The sequence below is a fragment of the Heterodontus francisci genome, chromosome 8, assembly GCF_036365525.1.
Source record: "Heterodontus francisci isolate sHetFra1 chromosome 8, sHetFra1.hap1, whole genome shotgun sequence".
NCBI classification, from domain to species: domain Eukaryota; kingdom Metazoa; phylum Chordata; class Chondrichthyes; order Heterodontiformes; family Heterodontidae; genus Heterodontus; species Heterodontus francisci.
This window is the reverse complement of record NC_090378.1, coordinates 126393516-126419030: the sequence shown is the minus strand read 5'-3', so window position 1 is coordinate 126419030 and position 25515 is coordinate 126393516.

Below are 25515 nucleotides of genomic sequence, written 5' to 3'. Positions count from 1 at the left end.
GGGGAGCGGTGAGACAGTGCAGGGTAGTTGTGAGACAGTGCAGGGGAGTGGTGAAACAGTGCAGAGGAGCGGTGAGACGGTGCAGGGGAGCGGTGAGACAGAGCAGGGGAGTGGTGAGACGGTGCAGGGGAGTGGTGAGACAATGCAGGGGAGTGGTGTGACATTGCAGGGGAGTGGTGAGACAGTGCGGCGGAGTGGTGAGACTGTGCAGAGGAGCGGTGAGACGGTGCAGCGGAGCGGTGAGACAGTGCAGGGGAGTGGTGAGACATTGCAGAAGAGTGGTGAGACATTGAAGGAGAGCGGAGAGACAGTGCAGGGGAGTGGTGGGACAGTGCAGGTTAGTGGTGAGACAGTGCAGGGGAGTGGTGAGACAGTGCAGGGGAGCGGTGAGACAGTGCAGGGTAGTTGTGAGACAGTGCAGGGGAGTGGTGAAACAGTGCAGAGGAGCGGTGAGACAGTGCAGGGGAGTGGTGGGACAGTGCAGGGTCGTGGTGAGACAGTGCAGGGGATTGGTGAGACTGTGCAGGGGAGCGGTGAGACAGTGCAGGGTAGTTGTGAGACAGTGCAGGGGAGTGGTGAAACAGTGCAGAGGAGCGGTGAGACGGTGCAGAGGAGCGGTGAGACAGAGCAGGGGAGTGGTGAGAGGGTGCAGGGGAGTGGTGAGACAATGCAGGGGAGTGGTGTGACATTGCAGGGGAGTGGTGAGACAGTGCGGCGGAGTGGTGAGACAGTGCAGCGGAGCGTTGAGACGGTGCAGGGGAGCGGTGAGACATTGCAGAAGAGTGGTGAGACATTGAAGGAGAGCGGAGAGACAGTGCAGGGGAGTGGTGTGACAGTGCAGGGGAGTAGTGAGACAGTGCAGGGTAGTTGTGAGACAGTGCACGGGAGTGGTGAAACAGTGCAGGGGAGTGGTGAGACATTGCAGGAGAGCGGTGAGACAGTGCAGGGGAGCGGTGAGACGGTGCAGGGGTGTGGTGAGACAGTGCAGGGGAGTTGTGAGACAGTGCAGGGTAGTTGTGAGACAGTGCAGGGAAGTGGTGAAACAGTGCAGGGGAGTGGTGAGACATTGCAGGAGAGCGGTGAGACTGTGCAGGGGAGCGGCGACACGGTGCAGGGGTGTGGTGAGACAGAGCAGGGGAGTTGTGAGACAGTGCAGGGTAGTTGTGAGACAGTGCAGGGGAGTGGTGAAACAGTGCAGGGGAGTGGTGAGACAATGCAGGAGAGCGGTCAGACAGTGTAGGGGAGTGGTGAGACAGTGCAGGGGAGTGGTGAGACATTGCAGGGGAGTGGTGAAACAGTGCAGGGGAGAGGTGAGACGGTGCAGGGGAGCGGTGAGACAGTGCAGGGGAGTTGTGAGACAGTGCAGGGTAGTTGTGAGACAGTGCAGGGGAGTTGTGAGACAGTGCAGGGTAGTTGTGAGACAGTGCAGGGGAGCGGTGAGACGCTGCAGGGCAGTTGTGAGACAGTGCAGGGGAGTTGTGAGACACTGCAGGCGAGCTGTGAGACAGTGCAGGGGAGTTGTGAGACAGAGCAGGGTAGTTGTGAGACAGTGCACGGGAGTGGTGAGACATTGCAGGAGAGCGGTGAGACTGTGCAGGGCAGCGGCGACACGGTGCAGGGGTGTGGTGAAACAGTGCAGGGGAGTGGTGAGACATTGCAGGAGAGCGGTGAGACAGTGCAGGGGAGCACTGAGACGGTGCAGGGGTGTGGTGAGACAGTGCAGGGGAGTTGTGAGACAGTGCAGTGTAGTTGTGAGACAGTGCAGGGGAGTGGTGAGACATTGCAGAAGAGTGGTGAGACATTGAAGGAGAGCGGAGAGACAGTGCAGGGGAGTGGTGTGACAGTGCAGGGGAGTAGTGAGACAGTGCAGGGTAGTTGTGAGACAGTGCACGGGAGTGGTGAAACTGTGCAGGGGAGTGGTGAGACAGTGCAGGAGAGCGGTGAGACAGTGCAGGGGAGTGGTGAAACAGTGCAGGGGAGTGGTGAAACAGTGCAAAAGATCGGTGAGGCGTTGCAGGGGAGTGGTGAAACAGTGCAGGGGAGCGGTGAGACAGTGCAGGGTAGTTGTGAGACAGTGCAGGGTAGTTGTGAGACAGTGCAGGGGAGTGGTGAAACAGTGCAGAGGAGCGGTGAGACGGTGCAGGGGAGCGGTGAGACAATGCAGGGGAGTGGTAAGACATTGCAGAAGAGTGGTGAGACATTGAAGGAGAGCGGTGAGACAGTGCAGGGTAGTTGTGAGACAGTGCAGGGGAGTGGTGAAACAGTGCAGGGGAGTGGTGAGACATTGAAGGAGAGCGGTGAGACTGTGCAGGGGAGCGGCGACACGGTGCAGGGGTGTGGTGAAACAGTGCAGGGGAGTGGTGAGACAATGCAGGAGAGCGGTCAGACAGTGTAGGGGAGTGGTGAGACAGTGCAGGGGAGTGGTGAGACATTGCAGGGGAGTGGTGAAACAATGCAGGAGAGAGGTGAGACGGTGCAGCGGAGCGGTGAGACAGTGCAGGGGAGTTGTGAGACAGTGCAGGGTAGTTGTGAGACAGTGCAGGGGAGTTGTGAGACAGTGCAGGGTAGTTGTGAGACAGAGCAGGGTAGTTGTGAGACAGTGCAGGGGAGCGGTGAGACGCTGCAGGGGAGTTGTGAGACAGTGCAGGCGAGCTGTGAGACAGTGCAGGGGAGTGGTGAGAGAATGCAGGGGAGTGGTGTGACATTGCTGAAGAGTGGTGAGACATTGCAGGAGAGCGGTGAGACAGTGCAGAGTAGTGGTGAGACAGTGCAGGGTAGTTGTGAGACAGTGCAGGGGAGTGGTGAAACAGTGCAGGGGAGCGGTGGGAGGGTGCAGGGGAGTGGTGAAACAGTGCAGGGGAGCGGTGAGACAGTGCAGGGTAGTTGGGAGACAGTGCAAGGGAGTGGTGAAACAGTGCAGAGGAGCGGTGAGACGGTGCAGGGGAGTGGTGAGACAGTGCAGGGGAGCGGTGAGACAGTGCAGGGTAGTTGGGAGACAGTGCAGGGGAGTGGTGAGACAGTGCAGCGGAGTGGTGAGACAGTGCAAGGGAGTGGTGAGACAGTGCAGGGGAATGGTAAAACAGTGCAGGGGAATGGTAAAACAGTGCAGGGTAGAGGTGAGACAGTGCAGGGGAGTGGTAAAAGAGTGCAGGGGAGCGGTGAGTCCGTGCAGGGGAGTGGAGAGACAGTGCAGGGGAGAGGTGAGACAGTGCAGCGGAGCGGTGAGACAGTGCAGAGGAGTGGTGAGACGGTGCAGGGGAGTTGTGAGACAGTGCAGGGTAGTTGTGAGACAGTGCGGGGGAGCGGTGAGACGCTGCAGGGCAGTTGTGAGACAGTGCAGGGTAGTTGTGAGACAGGGCACGTGAGTGGTGAAACAGTGCAGGGCAGTGGTGAGACAGTGCAGGGGAGTGGTGAGACAGTGCAGGGGAGTGGTGAGACATTGTAGGGGAGTGCAGAGACAGTGCAGGAGAAAGGTGAGACGGTGCAGGGGAGTAGTGAGACGGTGCAGGAGAGCGGTGAGACTGTGCCGGAGAGTGGTGAGACAGTGCAGGTGAGCGGTGAGACAGTGCAGGGGAGTGGTGAGACAGTGCAGGGGAGTAGTGAGACGGTGCAGGAGAGCGGTGAGACTGTGCCGGAGAGTGGTGAGACAGTGCAGGTGAGCGGTGAGACAGTGCACGGGAGTGGTGAGACAGTGCAGGGGAGTGGTGAGACAGTGCAGGGGAGTGGTGGGACAGTGCAGGGTAGTGGTGAGACAGTGCAGGGGAGTGGTGAGACAGTGCAGGGGAGCGGTGAGACAGTGCAGGGTAGTTGTGAGACAGTGCAGGGGAGTGGTGAAACAGTGCAGAGGAGCGGTGAGACGGTGCAGGGGAGCGGTGAAACAGTGCAGGGGAGTGGTGAGACATTGCAGAAGAGTGGTGAGACATTGAAGGAGAGCGGAGAGACAGTGCAATGGAGTGGTGTGACATTGCAGGGGAGTAGTGAGACAGTGCAGGGTAGTTGTGAGACAGTGCACGGGAGTGGTGAGACATTGAAGGAGAGCGGTGAGACAGTGCAGGGGAGCGGTGAGACGGTGCAGGGGTGTGGTGAGACAGTGCAGGGGAGTTGTGAGACAGTGCAGGGTAGTTGTGAGACAGTGCAGGGGAGTGGTGAAACAGTGCAGGGGAGTGGTGAGACATTGCTGGAGAGCGGTGAGACTGTGCAGGGGAGAGGTGAGACGGTGCTGGGGAGTGGTGAGACATTGCAGGGGAGTGGTCAGACAGTGTAGGGGAGTGGTGAGACAGTGCAGGGGAGTGGTGAGACACTGCAGGGGAGTGGTGAAACAGTGCAGGGGAGCGGTCAGACAGTGTAGGGGAGTGGTGAGACAGTGCAGGGGAGTGGTGAGACACTGCAGGGGAGTGGTGAAACAGTGCAGGGGAGAGGTGAGACGGTGCTGGGGAGCGGTGAGACAGTGCAGGGGAGTTGTGAGACAGTGCAGGGTAGTTGTGAGACAGTGCAGGGCAGTTGTGAGACAGTGCAGGGTAGTTGTGAGACAGTGCAGGGGAGCGGTGAGACAGTGCAGGGTCGTTGTGAGACAGTGCAGGGGAGCGGTGAGATGCTGCAGGGCAGTTGTGAGACAGTGCAGGGGAGTTGTGAGACAGTGCAGGCGAGCTGTGAGACAGTGCAGGGGAGTTGTGAGACAGAGCAGGGTAGTTGTGAGACAGTGCACGGGAGTGGTGAAACAGTGCAGGGGAGTTGTGAGACATTGTAGGGGAGTGCAGAGACAGTGCAGGAGAAAGGTGGGATGGTGCAGGGCAGTAGTGAGACGGTGCAGGAGAGCGGTGAGACTGTGCCGGAGAGTGGTGAGACAGTGCAGGTGAGCGGTGAGACAGTGCAGGGGAGTGGTAAAACAGTGCAGGGGTGCGGTGAGACAGTGCAGGGGAGTGGTGAGACAGTGCAGGGGAGTGGTAAAGCAGTGCAGGGGAGCGGTGAGTCCGTGCAGGGGAGTGGTGAGACAGTGCAGGGGAGAGGTGAGACAGTGCAGCGGAGCGGTGAGACAGTGCAGAGGAGCGGTGAGACGGTGCAGGGGACTTGTGAGACAGTGCAGGGTAGTTGTGAGACAGTACGGGGGAGCGGTGAGACGCTGCAGGGCAGTTGTGAGACAGTGCAGGGTAGTTGTGAGACAGTGCAGGAGAGCGGTGAGACAGTGCAGGGTAGTTGTGAGACAGTGCACGGGAGTGGTGAGACAGTGCAGGGGAGTGGTGAGACAGTGCAGGGGAGCGGTGAGACAGTGCAGAGTAGTTGTGAGACAGTGCAGGGGAGTGGTGAATCAGTGCAGAGGAGCGGTGAGACGGTGCAGGGGAGTGGTGAGAGAATGCAGGGGAGTGGTGTGACATTGCTGAAGAGTGGTGAGACATTGCAGGAGAGCGGTGAGACAGTGCAGAGTAGTGGTGAGACAGTGCAGGGTAGTTGTGAGACAGTGCAGGGGAGTGGTGAAACAGTGCAGGGGAGCAGTGAGACAGTGCAGGGTAGTTGTGAGACAGTGCAAGGGAGTGGTGAAACAGTGCAGAGGAGCGGTGAGACGGTGCAGGGGAGTGGTGAGACAATGCAGGGGAGTGGTGTGACATTGCAGGGGAGTGGTGAGACAGTGCAGCGGAGTGGTGAGACAGTGCAAGGGAGTGGTGAGACAGTGCAGGGGAATGGTAAAACAGTGCAGGGTAGAGGTGTGACAGTGCAGGGGAGTAGTGAGACAGTGCAGGGGAGTGGTGAGACAGTGCAGGGGAATGGGAAAACAGTGCAGGGTAGAGGTGAGACAGTGCAGGGGAGTGGTAAAAGAGTGCAGGGGAGCGGTGAGTCCGTGCAGGGGAGTGGAGAGACAGTGCAGGGGAGAGGTGAGACAGTGCAGCGGAGCGGTGAGACAGTGCAGAGGAGTGGTGAGACAGTGCAGGGGAGTGGTGAAACAGTGCAGAGGAGCGGTGAGACGGTGCAGAGGAGCGGTGAGACAGAGCAGGGGAGTGGTGAGAGGGTGCAGGGGAGTGGTGAGACAATGCAGGGGAGTGGTGTGACATTGCAGGGGAGTGGTGAGACAGTGCGGCGGAGTGGTGAGACAGTGCAGCGGAGCGTTGAGACGGTGCAGGGGAGCGGTGAGACATTGCAGAAGAGAGGTGAGACATTGAAGGAGAGCGGAGAGACAGTGCAGGGGAGTGGTGTGACAGTGCAGGGGAATGGGAAAACAGTGCAGGGTAGAGGTGAGACAGTGCAGGGGAGTGGTAAAAGAGTGCAGGGGAGCGGTGAGTCCGTGCAGGGGAGTGGAGAGACAGTGCAGGGGAGAGGTGAGACAGTGCAGCGGAGCGGTGAGACAGTGCAGAGGAGTGGTGAGACGGTGCAGGGGAGTTGTGAGACAGTGCAGGGTAGTTGTGAGACAGTGCGGGGGAGCGGTGAGACGCTGCAGGGCAGTTGTGAGACAGTGCAGGGTAGTTGTGAGACAGGGCACGGGAGTGGTGAAACAGTGCAGGGCAGTGGTGAGACAGTGCAGGGGAGTGGTGAGACAATGCAGGGGAGTGGTGAGACATTGTAGGGGAGTGCAGAGACAGTGCAGGAGAAAGGTGAGACGGTGCAGGGGAGTAGTGAGACAGTGCAGGGCAGTGGTGAGACAGTGCAGGTGAGTGGTGAGACAGTGCAGGGGAGTGGTGAGACAGTGCACGGGAGTGGTGAGACAGTGCAGGGGAGTGGTGAGACAGTGCAGGGGAGTGGTGGGACAGTGCAGGGTAGTGGTGAGACAGTGCAGTGGAGTGGTGAGACAGTGCAGGGGAGCGGTGAGACAGTGCAGGGTAGTTGTCAGACAGTGCAGGGGAGTGGTGAAACAGTGCAGAGGAGCGGTGAGACGGTGCAGGGGAGTGGTGAGAGAATGCAGGGGAGTGGTGTGACATTGCTGAAGAGTGGTGAGACAGTGCAGGGTAGTTGTGAGACAGTGCAGGGGAGTGGTGAAACAGTGCAGGGGAGCGGTGGGAGGGTGCAGGGGAGTGGTGAAACAGTGCAGGGGAGCGGTGAGACAGTGCAGGGTAGTTGGGAGACAGAGCAGGGGAGTGGTGAGACAGTGCAGCGGAGTGGTGAGACAGTGCAAGGGAGTGGTGAGACAGTGCAGGGGAATGGTAAAACAGTGCAGGGGAATGGTAAAACAGTGCAGGGTAGAGGTGAGACAGTGCAGGGGAGTGGTAAAAGAGTGCAGGGGAGCGGTGAGTCCGTGCAGGGGAGTGGAGAGACAGTGCAGGGGAGAGGTGAGACAGTGCAGCGGAGCGGTGAGACAGTGCAGAGGAGTGGTGAGATGGTGCAGGGGAGTTGTGAGACAGTGCAGGGGAGTGGTGAGACATTGTAGGGGAGTGGTGAGACAGTGCAGGGGAGTGGTGAGACATTGTAGGGGAGTGCAGAGACAGTGCAGGAGAAAGGTGAGACGGTGCAGGGGAGTAGTGAGACGGTGCAGGAGAGCGGTGAGACTGTGCCGGAGAGTGGTGAGACAGTGCAGGTGAGCGGTGAGACAGTGCAGGGGAGTGGTGAGACAGTGCAGGGGAGTGGTGAGACAGTGCAGGGGAGTGGTGGGACAGTGCAGGGTAGTGGTGAGACAGTGCAGGGGAGTGGTGAGACAGTGCAGGGGAGCGGTGAGACAGTGCAGGGTAGTTGTGAGACAGTGCAGGGGAGTGGTGAAACAGTGCAGAGGAGCGGTGAGACGGTGCAGGGGAGCGGTGAAACAGTGCAGGGGAGTGGTGAGACATTGCAGAAGAGTGGTGAGACATTGAAGGAGAGCGGAGAGACAGTGCAATGGAGTGGTGTGACATTGCAGGGGAGTAGTGAGACAGTGCAGGGTAGTTGTGAGACAGTGCACGGGAGTGGTGAGACATTGCAGGAGAGCGGTGAGACAGTGCAGGGGAGCGGTGAGACGGTGCAGGGGTGTGGTGAGACAGTGCAGGGGAGTTGTGAGACAGTGCAGGGTAGTTGTGAGACAGTGCAGGGGAGTGGTGAAACAGTGCAGGGGAGTGGTGAGACATTGCTGGAGAGCGGTGAGACTGTGCAGGGGAGAGGTGAGACGATGCTGGGGAGTGGTGAGACATTGCAGGGGAGTGGTCAGACAGTGTAGGGGAGTGGTGAGACAGTGCAGGGGAGTGGTGAGACACTGCAGGGGAGTGGTGAAACAGTGCAGGGGAGCGGTCAGACAGTGTAGGGGAGTGGTGAGACAGTGCAGGGGAGTGGTGAGACACTGCAGAGGAGTGGTGAAACAGTGCAGGGGAGAGGTGAGACGGTGCTGGGGAGCGGTGAGACAGTGCAGGGGAGTTGTGAGACAGTGCAGGGTAGTTGTGAGACAGTGCAGGGCAGTTGTGAGACAGTGCAGGGTAGTTGTGAGACAGTGCAGGGGAGCGGTGAGATGCTGCAGGGCAGTTGTGAGACAGTGCAGGGGAGTTGTGAGACAGTGCAGGCGAGCTGTGAGACAGTGCAGGGGAGTTGTGAGACAGAGCAGGGTAGTTGTGAGACAGTGCACGGGAGTGGTGAAACAGTGCAGGGGAGTTGTGAGACATTGTAGGGGAGTGCAGAGACAGTGCAGTAGAAAGGTGGGATGGTGCAGGGCAGTAGTGAGACGGTGCAGGAGAGCGGTGAGACTGTGCCGGAGAGTGGTGAGACAGTGCAGGTGAGCGGTGAGACAGTGCAGGGGAGTGGTAAAACAGTGCAGGGGAGCGGTGAGACAGTGCAGGGGAGTGGTGAGACAGTGCAGGGGAGTGGTAAAGCAGTGCAGGGGAGCGGTGAGTCCGTGCAGGGGAGTGGTGAGACAGTGCAGGGGAGAGGTGAGACAGTGCAGCGGAGCGGTGAGACAGTGCAGAGGAGCGGTGAGACGGTGCAGGGGACTTGTGAGACAGTGCAGGGTAGTTGTGAGACAGTACGGGGGAGCGGTGAGACGCTGCAGGGCAGTTGTGAGACAGTGCAGGGTAGTTGTGAGACAGTGCAGGAGAGCGGTGAGACAGTGCAGGGTAGTTGTGAGACAGTGCACGGGAGTGGTGAGACAGTGCAGGGGAGTGGTGAGACAGTGCAGGGGAGCGGTGAGACAGTGCAGAGTAGTTGTGAGACAGTGCAGGGGAGTGGTGAATCAGTGCAGAGGAGCGGTGAGACGGTGCAGGGGAGTGGTGAGAGAATGCAGGGGAGTGGTGTGACATTGCTGAAGAGTGGTGAGACATTGCAGGAGAGCGGTGAGACAGTGCAGAGTAGTGGTGAGACAGTGCAGGGTAGTTGTGAGACAGTGCAGGGGAGTGGTGAAACAGTGCAGGGGAGCGGTGAGACAGTGCAGGGTAGTTGGGAGACAGTGCAAGGGAGTGGTGAAACAGTGCAGAGGAGCGGTGAGACGGTGCAGGGGAGTGGTGAGACAATGCAGGGGAGTGGTGTGACATTGCAGGGGAGTGGTGAGACAGTGCAGCGGAGTGGTGAGACAGTGCAAGGGCGTGGTGAGACAGTGCAGGGGAATGGTAAAACAGTGCAGGGTAGAGGTGTGACAGTGCAGGGGAGTGGTGAGACAGTGCAGGGGAGTGGTGAGACAGTGCAGGGGAATGGTAAAACAGTGCAGGGTAGAGGTGAGACAGTGCAGGGGAGTGGTAAAAGAGTGCAGGGGAGCGGTGAGTCCGTGCAGGGGAGTGGAGAGACAGTGCAGCGGAGCGGTGAGACAGTGCAGAGGAGTGGTGAGACGGTGCAGGGGAGTTGTGAGACAGTGCAGGGTAGTTGTGAGACAGTGCGGGGGAGCGGTGAGACGCTGCAGGGCAGTTGTGAGACAGTGCAGGGTAGTTGTGAGACAGGGCACGGGAGTGGTGAAACAGTGCAGGGCAGTGGTGAGACAGTGCAGGGGAGTGGTGAGACAATGCAGGGGAGTGGTGAGACATTGTAGGGGAGTGCAGAGACAGTGCAGGGGAAAGGTGAGACGGTGCAGGGGAGTAGTGAGACAATGCAGGGCAGTGGTGAGACAGTGCAGGTGAGTGGTGAGACAGTGCAGGGGAGTGGTGAGACAGTGCACGGGAGTGGTGAGACAGTGCAGGGGAGTGGTGAGACAGTGCAGGGGAGTGGTGGGACAGTGCAGGGTAGTGGTGAGACAGTGCAGTGGAGTGGTGAGACAGTGCAGGGGAGCGGTGAGACAGTGCAGGGTAGTTGTGAGACATTGCAGGGGAGTGGTGAAACAGTGCAGAGGTGCGGTGAGACGGTGCAGGGGAGCGTTGAGACAGAGCAGGGGAGTGGTGGGACGGTGCAGGGGAATGGTGAGACAATGCAGGGGAGTGGTGTGACATTGCAGGGGAGTGGTGAGACAGTGCGGCGGAGTGGTGAGACAGTGCAGAGGAGCGGTGAGACGGTGCAGGGGAGCGGTGAAACAGTGCAGGGGAGTGGTGAGACATTGCAGAAGAGTGGTGAGACATTGAAGGAGAGCGGAGAGACAGTGCAGGGGAGTGGTGTGACAGTGCAGGGGAGTGGTGAGACAGTGCAGGGTAGTTGTGAGACACTGCACGGGAGTGGTGAAACAGTGCAGGGGAGTGGTGAGACATTGCAGGAGAGCGGTGAGACAGTGCAGGGGAGTGGTGAGACAGTGCAGGGGAGTGGTGAAACAGTGCAGGGGAGCGGTGAGACGTTGCAGGGGAGTGGTGAAACAGTGCAGGGGAGCGGTGAGACAGTGCAGGGTAGTTGTGAGACAGTGCAGGGTAGTTGTGAGACAGTGCAGGGGAGTGGTGAAACAGTGCAGAGGAGCGGTGAGACGGTGCAGGGGAGCGGTGAGACAATGCAGGGGAGTGGTAAGACATTGCAGAAGAGTGGTGAGACATTGAAGGAGAGCGGTGAGACAGTGCAGGGTAGTTGTGAGACAGTGCAGGAGAGTGGTGAAACAGTGCAGGGGAGTGGTGAGACATTGCAGGAGAGCGGTGAGACTGTGCAGGGGAGCGGCGACACGGTGCAGGGGTGTGGTGAAACAGTGCAGGGGAGTGGTGAGACAATGCAGGAGAGCGGTCAGACAGTGTAGGGGAGTGGTGAGACAGTGCAGGGGAGTGGTGAGACATTGCAGGGGAGTGGTGAAACAGTGCAGGGGAGAGGTGAGACGGTGCAGGGGACCGGTGAGACAGTGCAGGGGAGAGGTGAGACGGTGCTGGGGAGTGGTGAGACATTGCAGGGGAGTGGTCAGACAGTGTAGGGGAGTGGTGAGACAGTGCAGGGGAGTGGTGAGACACTGCAGGGGAGTGGTGAAACAGTGCAGGGGAGCGGTCAGACAGTGTAGGGGAGTGGTGAGACAGTGCAGGGGAGTGGTGAGACACTGCAGGGGAGTGGTGAAACAGTGCAGGGGAGAGGTGAGACGGTGCTGGGGAGCGGTGAGACAGTGCAGGGGAGTTGTGAGACAGTGCAGGGTAGTTGTGAGACAGTGCAGGGCAGTTGTGAGACAGTGCAGGGTAGTTGTGAGACAGTGCAGGGGAGCGGTGAGACAGTGCAGGGTCGTTGTGAGACAGTGCAGGGGAGCGGTGAGATGCTGCAGGGCAGTTGTGAGACAGTGCAGGGGAGTTGTGAGACAGTGCAGGCGAGCTGTGAGACAGTGCAGGGGAGTTGTGAGACAGAGCAGGGTAGTTGTGAGACAGTGCACGGGAGTGGTGAAACAGTGCAGGGGAGTTGTGAGACATTGTAGGGGAGTGCAGAGACAGTGCAGGAGAAAGGTGGGATGGTGCAGGGCAGTAGTGAGACGGTGCAGGAGAGCGGTGAGACTGTGCCGGAGAGTGGTGAGACAGTGCAGGTGAGCGGTGAGACAGTGCAGGGGAGTGGTAAAACAGTGCAGGGGTGCGGTGAGACAGTGCAGGGGAGTGGTGAGACAGTGCAGGGGAGTGGTAAAGCAGTGCAGGGGAGCGGTGAGTCCGTGCAGGGGAGTGGTGAGACAGTGCAGGGGAGAGGTGAGACAGTGCAGCGGAGCGGTGAGACAGTGCAGAGGAGCGGTGAGACGGTGCAGGGGACTTGTGAGACAGTGCAGGGTAGTTGTGAGACAGTACGGGGGAGCGGTGAGACGCTGCAGGGCAGTTGTGAGACAGTGCAGGGTAGTTGTGAGACAGTGCAGGAGAGCGGTGAGACAGTGCAGGGTAGTTGTGAGACAGTGCACGGGAGTGGTGAGACAGTGCAGGGGAGTGGTGAGACAGTGCAGGGGAGCGGTGAGACAGTGCAGAGTAGTTGTGAGACAGTGCAGGGGAGTGGTGAATCAGTGCAGAGGAGCGGTGAGACGGTGCAGGGGAGTGGTGAGAGAATGCAGGGGAGTGGTGTGACATTGCTGAAGAGTGGTGAGACATTGCAGGAGAGCGGTGAGACAGTGCAGAGTAGTGGTGAGACAGTGCAGGGTAGTTGTGAGACAGTGCAGGGGAGTGGTGAAACAGTGCAGGGGAGCAGTGAGACAGTGCAGGGTAGTTGTGAGACAGTGCAAGGGAGTGGTGAAACAGTGCAGAGGAGCGGTGAGACGGTGCAGGGGAGTGGTGAGACAATGCAGGGGAGTGGTGTGACATTGCAGGGGAGTGGTGAGACAGTGCAGCGGAGTGGTGAGACAGTGCAAGGGAGTGGTGAGACAGTGCAGGGGAATGGTAAAACAGTGCAGGGTAGAGGTGTGACAGTGCAGGGGAGTAGTGAGACAGTGCAGGGGAGTGGTGAGACAGTGCAGGGGAATGGGAAAACAGTGCAGGGTAGAGGTGAGACAGTGCAGGGGAGTGGTAAAAGAGTGCAGGGGAGCGGTGAGTCCGTGCAGGGGAGTGGAGAGACAGTGCAGGGGAGAGGTGAGACAGTGCAGCGGAGCGGTGAGACAGTGCAGAGGAGTGGTGAGACAGTGCAGGGGAGTGGTGAAACAGTGCAGAGGAGCGGTGAGACGGTGCAGAGGAGCGGTGAGACAGAGCAGGGGAGTGGTGAGAGGGTGCAGGGGAGTGGTGAGACAATGCAGGGGAGTGGTGTGACATTGCAGGGGAGTGGTGAGACAGTGCGGCGGAGTGGTGAGACAGTGCAGCGGAGCGTTGAGACGGTGCAGGGGAGCGGTGAGACATTGCAGAAGAGAGGTGAGACATTGAAGGAGAGCGGAGAGACAGTGCAGGGGAGTGGTGTGACAGTGCAGGGGAATGGGAAAACAGTGCAGGGTAGAGGTGAGACAGTGCAGGGGAGTGGTAAAAGAGTGCAGGGGAGCGGTGAGTCCGTGCAGGGGAGTGGAGAGACAGTGCAGGGGAGAGGTGAGACAGTGCAGCGGAGCGGTGAGACAGTGCAGAGGAGTGGTGAGACGGTGCAGGGGAGTTGTGAGACAGTGCAGGGTAGTTGTGAGACAGTGCGGGGGAGCGGTGAGACGCTGCAGGGCAGTTGTGAGACAGTGCAGGGTAGTTGTGAGACAGGGCACGGGAGTGGTGAAACAGTGCAGGGCAGTGGTGAGACAGTGCAGGGGAGTGGTGAGACAATGCAGGGGAGTGGTGAGACATTGTAGGGGAGTGCAGAGACAGTGCAGGAGAAAGGTGAGACGGTGCAGGGGAGTAGTGAGACAGTGCAGGGCAGTGGTGAGACAGTGCAGGTGAGTGGTGAGACAGTGCAGGGGAGTGGTGAGACAGTGCACGGGAGTGGTGAGACAGTGCAGGGGAGTGGTGAGACAGTGCAGGGGAGTGGTGGGACAGTGCAGGGTAGTGGTGAGACAGTGCAGTGGAGTGGTGAGACAGTGCAGGGGAGCGGTGAGACAGTGCAGGGTAGTTGTCAGACAGTGCAGGGGAGTGGTGAAACAGTGCAGAGGAGCGGTGAGACGGTGCAGGGGAGTGGTGAGAGAATGCAGGGGAGTGGTGTGACATTGCTGAAGAGTGGTGAGACAGTGCAGGGTAGTTGTGAGACAGTGCAGGGGAGTGGTGAAACAGTGCAGGGGAGCGGTGGGAGGGTGCAGGGGAGTGGTGAAACAGTGCAGGGGAGCGGTGAGACAGTGCAGGGTAGTTGGGAGACAGAGCAGGGGAGTGGTGAGACAGTGCAGCGGAGTGGTGAGACAGTGCAAGGGAGTGGTGAGACAGTGCAGGGGAATGGTAAAACAGTGCAGGGGAATGGTAAAACAGTGCAGGGTAGAGGTGAGACAGTGCAGGGGAGTGGTAAAAGAGTGCAGGGGAGCGGTGAGTCCGTGCAGGGGAGTGGAGAGACAGTGCAGGGGAGAGGTGAGACAGTGCAGCGGAGCGGTGAGACAGTGCAGAGGAGTGGTGAGATGGTGCAGGGGAGTTGTGAGACAGTGCAGGGGAGTGGTGAGACATTGTAGGGGAGTGGTGAGACAGTGCAGGGGAGTGGTGAGACATTGTAGGGGAGTGCAGAGACAGTGCAGGAGAAAGGTGAGACGGTGCAGGGGAGTAGTGAGACGGTGCAGGAGAGCGGTGAGACTGTGCCGGAGAGTGGTGAGACAGTGCAGGTGAGCGGTGAGACAGTGCAGGGGAGTGGTGAGACAGTGCAGGGGAGTGGTGAGACAGTGCAGGGGAGTGGTGGGACAGTGCAGGGTAGTGGTGAGACAGTGCAGGGGAGTGGTGAGACAGTGCAGGGGAGCGGTGAGACAGTGCAGGGTAGTTGTGAGACAGTGCAGGGGAGTGGTGAAACAGTGCAGAGGAGCGGTGAGACGGTGCAGGGGAGCGGTGAAACAGTGCAGGGGAGTGGTGAGACATTGCAGAAGAGTGGTGAGACATTGAAGGAGAGCGGAGAGACAGTGCAATGGAGTGGTGTGACATTGCAGGGGAGTAGTGAGACAGTGCAGGGTAGTTGTGAGACAGTGCACGGGAGTGGTGAGACATTGCAGGAGAGCGGTGAGACAGTGCAGGGGAGCGGTGAGACGGTGCAGGGGTGTGGTGAGACAGTGCAGGGGAGTTGTGAGACAGTGCAGGGTAGTTGTGAGACAGTGCAGGGGAGTGGTGAAACAGTGCAGGGGAGTGGTGAGACATTGCTGGAGAGCGGTGAGACTGTGCAGGGGAGAGGTGAGACGATGCTGGGGAGTGGTGAGACATTGCAGGGGAGTGGTCAGACAGTGTAGGGGAGTGGTGAGACAGTGCAGGGGAGTGGTGAGACACTGCAGGGGAGTGGTGAAACAGTGCAGGGGAGCGGTCAGACAGTGTAGGGGAGTGGTGAGACAGTGCAGGGGAGTGGTGAGACACTGCAGAGGAGTGGTGAAACAGTGCAGGGGAGAGGTGAGACGGTGCTGGGGAGCGGTGAGACAGTGCAGGGGAGTTGTGAGACAGTGCAGGGTAGTTGTGAGACAGTGCAGGGCAGTTGTGAGACAGTGCAGGGTAGTTGTGAGACAGTGCAGGGGAGCGGTGAGATGCTGCAGGGCAGTTGTGAGACAGTGCAGGGGAGTTGTGAGACAGTGCAGGCGAGCTGTGAGACAGTGCAGGGGAGTTGTGAGACAGAGCAGGGTAGTTGTGAGACAGTGCACGGGAGTGGTGAAACAGTGCAGGGGAGTTGTGAGACATTGTAGGGGAGTGCAGAGACAGTGCAGTAGAAAGGTGGGATGGTGCAGGGCAGTAGTGAGACGGTGCAGGAGAGCGGTGAGACTGTGCCGGAGAGTGGTGAGACAGTGCAGGTGAGCGGTGAGACAGTGCAGGGGAGTGGTAAAACAGTGCAGGGGAGCGGTGAGACAGTGCAGGGGAGTGGTGAGACAGTGCAGGGGAGTGGTAAAGCAGTGCAGGGGAGCGGTGAGTCCGTGCAGGGGAGTGGTGAGACAGTGCAGGGGAGAGGTGAGACAGTGCAGCGGAGCGGTGAGACAGTGCAGAGGAGCGGTGAGACGGTGCAGGGGACTTGTGAGACAGTGCAGGGTAGTTGTGAGACAGTACGGGGGAGCGGTGAGACGCTGCAGGGCAGTTGTGAGACAGTGCAGGGTAGTTGTGAGACAGTGCAGGAGAGCGGTGAGACAGTGCAGGGTAGTTGTGAGACAGTGCACGGGAGTGGTGAGACAGTGCAGGGGAGTGGTGAGACAGTGCAGGGGAGCGGTGAGACAGTGCAGAGTAGTTGTGAGACAGTGCAGGGGAGTGGTGAATCAGTGCAGAGGAGCGGTGAGACGGTGCAGGGGAGTGGTGAGAGAATGCAGGGGAGTGGTGTGACATTGCTGAAGAGTGGTGAGACATTGCAGGAGAGCGGTGAGACAGTGCAGAGTAGTGGTGAGACAGTGCAGGGTAGTTGTGAGACAGTGCAGGGGAGTGGTGAAACAGTGCAGGGGAGCGGTGAGACAGTGCAGGGTAGTTGGGAGACAGTGCAAGGGAGTGGTGAAACAGTGCAGAGGAGCGGTGAGACGGTGCAGGGGAGTGGTGAGACAATGCAGGGGAGTGGTGTGACATTGCAGGGGAGTGGTGAGACAGTGCAGCGGAGTGGTGAGACAGTGCAAGGGCGTGGTGAGACAGTGCAGGGGAATGGTAAAACAGTGCAGGGTAGAGGTGTGACAGTGCAGGGGAGTGGTGAGACAGTGCAGGGGAGTGGTGAGACAGTGCAGGGGAATGGTAAAACAGTGCAGGGTAGAGGTGAGACAGTGCAGGGGAGTGGTAAAAGAGTGCAGGGGAGCGGTGAGTCCGTGCAGGGGAGTGGAGAGACAGTGCAGCGGAGCGGTGAGACAGTGCAGAGGAGTGGTGAGACGGTGCAGGGGAGTTGTGAGACAGTGCAGGGTAGTTGTGAGACAGTGCGGGGGAGCGGTGAGACGCTGCAGGGCAGTTGTGAGACAGTGCAGGGTAGTTGTGAGACAGGGCACGGGAGTGGTGAAACAGTGCAGGGCAGTGGTGAGACAGTGCAGGGGAGTGGTGAGACAATGCAGGGGAGTGGTGAGACATTGTAGGGGAGTGCAGAGACAGTGCAGGGGAAAGGTGAGACGGTGCAGGGGAGTAGTGAGACAATGCAGGGCAGTGGTGAGACAGTGCAGGTGAGTGGTGAGACAGTGCAGGGGAGTGGTGAGACAGTGCACGGGAGTGGTGAGACAGTGCAGGGGAGTGGTGAGACAGTGCAGGGGAGTGGTGGGACAGTGCAGGGTAGTGGTGAGACAGTGCAGTGGAGTGGTGAGACAGTGCAGGGGAGCGGTGAGACAGTGCAGGGTAGTTGTGAGACATTGCAGGGGAGTGGTGAAACAGTGCAGAGGTGCGGTGAGACGGTGCAGGGGAGCGTTGAGACAGAGCAGGGGAGTGGTGGGACGGTGCAGGGGAATGGTGAGACAATGCAGGGGAGTGGTGTGACATTGCAGGGGAGTGGTGAGACAGTGCGGCGGAGTGGTGAGACAGTGCAGAGGAGCGGTGAGACGGTGCAGGGGAGCGGTGAAACAGTGCAGGGGAGTGGTGAGACATTGCAGAAGAGTGGTGAGACATTGAAGGAGAGCGGAGAGACAGTGCAGGGGAGTGGTGTGACAGTGCAGGGGAGTGGTGAGACAGTGCAGGGTAGTTGTGAGACACTGCACGGGAGTGGTGAAACAGTGCAGGGGAGTGGTGAGACATTGCAGGAGAGCGGTGAGACAGTGCAGGGGAGTGGTGAGACAGTGCAGGGGAGTGGTGAAACAGTGCAGGGGAGCGGTGAGACGTTGCAGGGGAGTGGTGAAACAGTGCAGGGGAGCGGTGAGACAGTGCAGGGTAGTTGTGAGACAGTGCAGGGTAGTTGTGAGACAGTGCAGGGGAGTGGTGAAACAGTGCAGAGGAGCGGTGAGACGGTGCAGGGGAGCGGTGAGACAATGCAGGGGAGTGGTAAGACATTGCAGAAGAGTGGTGAGACATTGAAGGAGAGCGGTGAGACAGTGCAGGGTAGTTGTGAGACAGTGCAGGAGAGTGGTGAAACAGTGCAGGGGAGTGGTGAGACATTGCAGGAGAGCGGTGAGACTGTGCAGGGGAGCGGCGACACGGTGCAGGGGTGTGGTGAAACAGTGCAGGGGAGTGGTGAGACAATGCAGGAGAGCGGTCAGACAGTGTAGGGGAGTGGTGAGACAGTGCAGGGGAGTGGTGAGACATTGCAGGGGAGTGGTGAAACAGTGCAGGGGAGAGGTGAGACGGTGCAGGGGACCGGTGAGACAGTGCAGGGGAGTTGTGAGACAGTGCAGGGTAGTTGTGAGACAGTGCAGGGGAGTTGTGAGACAGTGCAGGGTAGTTGTGAGACAGTGCAGGGTAGTTGTGAGACAGTGCAGGGGAGCGGTGAGACAGTGCAGGGGAGTGGTGAGACAGTGCAGGGTAGTGGTGAGACAGTGCAGGGGAGTGGTGAGACAGTGCAGGGGAGTTGTGAGACAGTGCACGGGAGTGGTGAAACAGTGCAGGGGAGTTGTGAGACATTGTAGGGGAGTGCAGAGACAGTGCAGGAGAAAGGTGAGACGGTGCAGGGGAGTAGTGAGAAGGTGCAGGAGAGCGGTGAGACTGTGCCGGAGAGTGGTGAAACAGTGCAGGTGAGCGGTGAGACAGTGCAGGGGAGTGGCAAAGCAGTGCAGGGGAGCGGTGAGTCCGTGCAGGGGAGTGGTGAGACAGTGCAGGGGAGAGGTGAGACAGTGCAGCGGAGCGGTGAGACAGTGCAGAGGAGCGGTGAGACGGTGCAGGAGACTTGTGAGACAGTGCAGGGTAGTTGTGAGACAGTACGGGGGACCGGTGAGACGCTGCAGGGCAGTTGTGAGACAGTGCAGGGTAGTTGTGAGACAGTGCAGGAGAGCGGTGAGACAGGGCAGGGTAGTTGTGAGACAGTGCACGGGAGTGGTGAGACAGTGCAGGGGAGTGGTGAGACAATGCAGGGGAGCGGTGAGACAGTGCAGGGGAGTGGTGAGACAGTGCAGGGTAGTGGTGAGACAGTGCAGGGGAGTGGTGAGACAGTGCAGGGGAGTTGTGAGACAGTGCAGGCGAGCTGTGAGACAGTGCAGGGGAGTTGTGAGACAGAGCAGGGTAGTTGTGAGACAGTGCACGGGAGTGGTGAAACAGTGCAGGGGAGTTGTGAGACATTGTAGGGGAGTGCAGAGACAGTGCTGGAGAAAGGTGAGACGGTGCAGGGGAGTAGTGAGACGGTGCAGGAGAGCGGTGAGACTGTGCCGGAGAGTGGTGAAACAGTGCAGGTGAGCGGTGAGACAGTGCAGGGGAGTGGTAAAACAGTGCAGGGGAGCGGTGAGACAATGCAGGGGAGTGGTGAGACAGTGCAGGGGAGTGGCAAAGCAGTGCAGGGGAGCGGTGAGTCCGTGCAGGGGAGTGGTGAGACAGTGCAGGGGAGAGGTGAGACAGTGCAGCGGAGCGGTGAGACAGTGCAGAGGAGCGGTGAGACGGTGCAGGGGACTTGTGAGACAGTGCAGGGTAGTTGTGAGACAGTACGGGGGAGCGGTGAGACGCTGCAGGGTAGTTGTGAGACAGTGCAGGGTAGTTGTGAGACAGTGCAGGAGAGCGGTGAGACAGGGCAGGGTAGTTGTGAGACAGTGCACGGGAGTGGTGAGACAGTGCAGGGGAGTGGTGAGACAATGCAGGGGAGCGGTGAGACAGTGCAGGGGAGTGGTGAGACAGTGCAGGGTAGTGGTGAGACAGTGCAGGGGAGTGGTGAGACAGTGCAGGGGAGTTGTGAGACAGTGCAGGCGAGCTGTGAGACAGTGCAGGGGAGTTGTGAGACAGAGCAGGGTAGTTGTGAGACAGTGCACGGGAGTGGTGAAACAGTGCAGGGGAGTTGTGAGACATTGTAGGGGAGTGCAGAGACAGTGCTGGAGAAAGGTGAGACGGTGCAGGGGAGTAGTGAGACGGTGCAGGAGAGCGGTGAGACTGTGCCGGAGAGTGGTGAAACAGTGCAGGTGAGCGGTGAGACAGTGCAGGGGAGTGGTAAAACAGTGCAGGGGAGCGGTGAGACAATGCAGGGGAGTGGTGAGACAGTGCAGGGGAGTGGCAAAGCAGTGCAGGGGAGCGGTGAGTCCGTGCAGGGGAGTGGTGAGACAGTGCAGGGGAGAGGTGAGACAGTGCAGCGGAGCGGTGAGACAGTGCAGAGGAGCGGTGAGACGGTGCAGGGGACTTGTGAGACAGTGCAGGGTAGTTGTGAGACAGTGCAGGGTAGTTGTGAGACAGTGCAGGAGAGCGGTGAGACAGTGCAGGGTAGTTGTGAGACAGTGCACGGGAGTGGTGAGACAGTGCAGGGGAGTGGTGAGACAGTGCAGGGGAGTGGTGAGACAGTGCAGGGGAGCGGTGAGACAGTGCAGGGTAGTTGTGAGACAGTGCAGGGGAGTGGTGAAACAGTGCAGAGGAGCGGTGAGACGGTGCAGGGGAGTGGTGAGAGAATGCAGGGGAATGGTGTGACATTGCTGAAGAGTGGTGAGACATTGCAGGAGAGCGGTGAGACAGTGCAGAGTAGTGGTGAGACAGTGCAGGGTCGTTGTGAGACAGTGCAGGGGAGTGGTGAAACAGTGCAGGGGAGCGGTGGGACGGTGCAGGGGAGTGGTGAAACAGTGCAGGGGAGCGGTGAGACAGTGCAGGGTAGTTGGGAGACAGTGCAAGGGAGTGGTGAAACAGTGCAGAGGAGCGGTGAGACGGTGCAGGGGAGTGGTGAGACAATGCAGGGGAGTGGTGTGACATTGCAAGGGAGTGGTGAGACAGTGCAGCGGAGTGGTGAGACAGTGCAAGGGAGTGGTGAGACAGTGCAGAGGAATGGTAAAACAGTGCAGGGTAGAGGTGTGACAGTGCAGGGGAGTGGTGAGACAGTGCAGGGGAGTGGTGAGACAGTGCAGAGGAATGGTAAAACAGTGCAGGGTAGAGGTGAGACAGAGCAGGGTAGTTGTGAGACAGTGCACGGGAGTGGTGAAACAGTGCAGGGGAGTTGTGAGACATTGTAGGGGAGTGCAGAGACAGTGCTGGAGAAAGGTGACACGGTGCAGGGGAGTAGTGAGACGGTGCAGGAGAGCGGTGAGACTGTGCCGGAGAGTGGTGAAACAGTGCAGGTGAGCGGTGAGACAGTGCAGGGGAGTGGTAAGACAGTGCAGGGGAGTGGTGAGACATTGCAGGGGAGTGGTGAAACAGTGCAGGGGAGCGGTGAGACAATGCAGGGGAGTGGTGAGACAGTGCAGGGGAGTGGCAAAGCAGTGCAGGGGAGCGGTGAGTCCGTGCAGGGGAGTGGTGAGACAGTGCAGCGGAGCGGTGAGACAGTGCAGAGGAGCGGTGAGACGGTGCAGGGGACTTGTGAGACAGTGCAGGGTAGTTGTGAGACAGTACGGGGGAGCGGTGAGACGCTGCAGGGCAGTTGTGAGACAGTGCAGGGTAGTTGTGAGACAGTGCAGGAGAGCGGTGAGACAGTGCAGGGTAGTTGTGAGACAGTGCAGGGGAGTGGTGAAACAGTGCAGAGGAGCGGTGAGACGGTGCAGGGGAGTGGTGAGAGAATGCAGGGGAATGGTGTGACATTGCAGAAGAGTGGTGAGACATTGAAGGAGAGCGGAGAGACAGTGCAGGGGAGTGGTGTGACAGTGCAGGGGAGTAGTGAGACAGTGCAGGGTAGTTGTGAGACAGTGCACGGGAGTGGTGAAACAGTGCAGGGGAGTGGTGAGACATTGCAGGAGAGCGGTGAGACAGTGCAGGGGAGTGGTGAGACAGTGCAGGGGAGTGGTGAAACAGTGCAGGGGAGCGGTGAGACGTTGCAGGGGAGTGGTGAAACAGTGCAGGGGAGCGGTGAGACAGTGCAGGGTAGTTGTGAGACAGTGCAGGGTAGTTGTGAGACAGTGCAGGGGAGTGGTGAAACAGTGCAGAGGAGCGGTGAGACGGTGCAGGGGAGCGGTGAGACAATGCAGGGGAGTGGTAAGACATTGCAGAAGAGTGGTGAGACATTGAAGGAGAGCGGTGAGACAGTGCAGGGTAGTTGTGAGACAGTGCAGGAGAGTGGTGAAACAGTGCAGGGGAGTGGTGAGACATTGCAGGAGAGCGGTGAGACTGTGCAGGGGAGCGGCGACACGGTGCAGGGGTGTGGTGAAACAGTGCAGGGGAGTGGTGAGACAATGCAGGAGAGCGGTCAGACAGTGTAGGGGAGTGGTGAGACAGTGCAGGGGAGTGGTGAGACATTGCAGGGGAGTGGTGAAACAGTGCAGGGGAGAGGTGAGACGGTGCAGGGGAGCGGTGAGACAGTGCAGGGGAGTTGTGAGACAGTGCAGGGTAGTTGTGAGACAGTGCAGGGGAGTTGTGAGACAGTGCAGGGTAGTTGTGAGACAGTGCAGGGGAGTGGTGAGACAGTGCAGGGTAGTTGTGAGACAGTGCAGGGGAGCGGTGAGACAGTGCAGGGGAGTGGTGAGACAGTGCAGGGTAGTGGTGAGACAGTGCAGGGGAGTGGTGAGACAGTGCAGGGGAGTTGTGAGACAGTGCACGGGAGTGGTGAAACAGTGCAGGGGAGTTGTGAGACATTGTAGGGGAGTGCAGAGACAGTGCAGGAGAAAGGTGAGACAGTGCAGGGGAGTAGTGAGACGGTGCAGGAGAGCGGTGAGACTGTGCCGGAGAGTGGTGAAACAGTGCAGGTGAGCGGTGAGACAGTGCAGGGGAGTGGCAAAGCAGTGCAGGGGAGCGGTGAGTCCGTGCAGGGGAGTGGTGAGACAGTGCAGGGGAGAGGTGAGACAGTGCAGCGGAGCGGTGAGACAGTGCAGAGGAGCGGTGAGACGGTGCAGGGGACTTGTGAGACAGTGCAGGGTAGTTGTGAGACAGTACGGGGGACCGGTGAGACGCTGCAGGGCAGTTGTGAGACAGTGCAGGGTAGTTGTGAGACAGTGCAGGAGAGCGGTGAGACAGGGCAGGGTAGTTGTGAGACAGTGCACGGGAGTGGTGAGACAGTGCAGGGGAGTGGTGAGACAATGCAGGGGAGCGGTGAGACAGTGCAGGGGAGTGGTGAGACAGTGCAGGGTAGTGGTGAGACAGTGCAGGGGAGTGGTGAGACAGTGCAGGGGAGTTGTGAGACAGTGCAGGCGAGCTGTGAGACAGTGCAGGGGAGTTGTGAGACAGAGCAGGGTAGTTGTGAGACAGTGCACGGGAGTGGTGAAACAGTGCAGGGGAGTTGTGAGACATTGTAGGGGAGTGCAGAGACAGTGCTGGAGAAAGGTGAGACGGTGCAGGGGAGTAGTGAGACGGTGCAGGAGAGCGGTGAGACTGTGCCGGAGAGTGGTGAAACAGTGCAGGTGAGCGGTGAGACAGTGCAGGGGAGTGGTAAAACAGTGCAGGGGAGCGGTGAGACAATGCAGGGGAGTGGTGAGACAGTGCAGGGGAGTGGCAAAGCAGTGCAGGGGAGCGGTGAGTCCGTGCAGGGGAGTGGTGAGACAGTGCAGGGGAGAGGTGAGATAGTGCAGCGGAGCGGTGAGACAGTGCAGAGGAGCGGTGAGACGGTGCAGGGGACTTGTGAGACAGTGCAGGGTAGTTGTGAGACAGTACGGGGGAGCGGTGAGACGCTGCAGGGCAGTTGTGAGACAGTGCAGGGTAGTTGTGAGACAGTGCAGGAGAGCGGTGAGACAGTGCAGGGTAGTTGTGAGACAGTGCACGGGAGTGGTGAGACAGTGCAGGGGAGTGGTGAGACAGTGCAGGGGAGTGGTGAGACAGTGCAGGGGAGCGGTGAGACAGTGCAGGGTAGTTGTGAGACAGTGCAGGGGAGTGGTGAAACAGTGCAGAGGAGCGGTGAGACGGTGCAGGGGAGTGGTGAGAGAATGCAGGGGAATGGTGTGACATTGCTGAAGAGTGGTGAGACATTGCAGGAGAGCGGTGAGACAGTGCAGAGTAGTGGTGAGACAGTGCAGGGTCGTTGTGAGACAGTGCAGGGGAGTGGTGAAACAGTGCAGGGGAGCGGTGGGACGGTGCAGGGGAGTGGTGAAACAGTGCAGGGGAGCGGTGAGACAGTGCAGGGTAGTTGGGAGACAGTGCAAGGGAGTGGTGAAACAGTGCAGAGGAGCGGTGAGACGGTGCAGGGGAGTGGTGAGACAATGCAGGGGAGTGGTGTGACATTGCAAGGGAGTGGTGAGACAGTGCAGCGGAGTGGTGAGACAGTGCAAGGGAGTGGTGAGACAGTGCAGAGGAATGGTAAAACAGTGCAGGGTAGAGGTGTGACAGTGCAGGGGAGTGGTGAGACAGTGCAGGGGAGTGGTGAGACAGTGCAGAGGAATGGTAAAACAGTGCAGGGTAGAGGTGAGACAGAGCAGGGTAGTTGTGAGACAGTGCACGGGAGTGGTGAAACAGTGCAGGGGAGTTGTGAGACATTGTAGGGGAGTGCAGAGACAGTGCTGGAGAAAGGTGAGACGGTGCAGGGGAGTAGTGAGACGGTGCAGGAGAGCGGTGAGACTGTGCCGGAGAGTGGTGAAACAGTGCAGGGGAGCGGTGAGACAATGCAGGGGAGTGGTGAGACAGTGCAGGGGAGTGGCAAAGCAGTGCAGGGGAGCGGTGAGTCCGTGCAGGGGAGTGGTGAGACAGTGCAGGGGAGAGGTGAGACAGTGCAGCGGAGCGGTGAGACAGTGCAGAGGAGCGGTGAGACGGTGCAGGGGACTTGTGAGACAGTGCAGGGTAGTTGTGAGACAGTACGGGGGAGCGGTGAGACGCTGCAGGGCAGTTGTGAGACAGTGCAGGGTAGTTGTGAGACAGTGCAGGAGAGCGGTGAGACAGTGCAGGGTAGTTGTGAGACAGTGCACGGGAGTGGTGAGACAGTGCAGGGGAGTGGTGAGACAGTGCAGGGGAGCGGTGAGACAGTGCAGGGTAGTTGTGAGACAGTGCAGGGGAGTGGTGAAACAGTGCAGAGGAGCGGTGAGACGGTGCAGGGGAGTGGTGAGAGAATGCAGGGGAATGGTGTGACATTGCTGAAGAGTGGTGAGACATTGCAGGAGAGCGGTGAGACAGTGCAGAGTAGTGGTGAGACAGTGCAGGGTCGTTGTGAGACAGTGCAGGGGAGTGGTGAAACAGTGCAGGGGAGCGGTGGGACGGTGCAGGGGAGTGGTGAAACAGTGCAGGGGAGCGGTGAGACAGTGCAGGGTAGTTGGGAGACAGTGCAAGGGAGCGGTGAAACAGTGCAGAGGAGCGGTGAGACGGTGCAGGGGAGTGGTGAGACAATGCAGGGGAGTGGTGTGACATTGCAAGGGAGTGGTGAGACAGTGCAGCGGAGTGGTGAGACAGTGCAAGGGAGTGGTGAGACAGTGCAGAGGAATGGTAAAACAGTGCAGGGTAGAGGTGTGACAGTGCAGGGGAGTGGTGAGACAGTGCAGGGGAGTGGTGAGACAGTGCAGGGGAATGGTAAAACAGTGCAGGGTAGAGGTGAGACAGTGCAGGGGAGTGGTAAAAGAGTGCAGGGGAGCGGTGAGTCCGTGCAGGGGAGTGGAGAGACAGTGCAGGGGAGAGGTGAGACAGTGCAGCGGAGCGGTGAGACAGTGCAGAGGAGCGGTGAGACGGTGCAGGGGAGTTGTGAGACAGTGCAGGGTAGTTGTGAGACAGGGCACGGGAGTGGTGAAACAGTGCAGGGCAGTGGTGAGACAGTGCAGGGGAGTGGTGAGACAGTGCAGGGGAGTGGTGAGACATTGTAGGGGAGTGGTGAGACATTGTAGGGGAGTGCAGAGACAGTGCAGGAGAACGGTGAGACGATGCA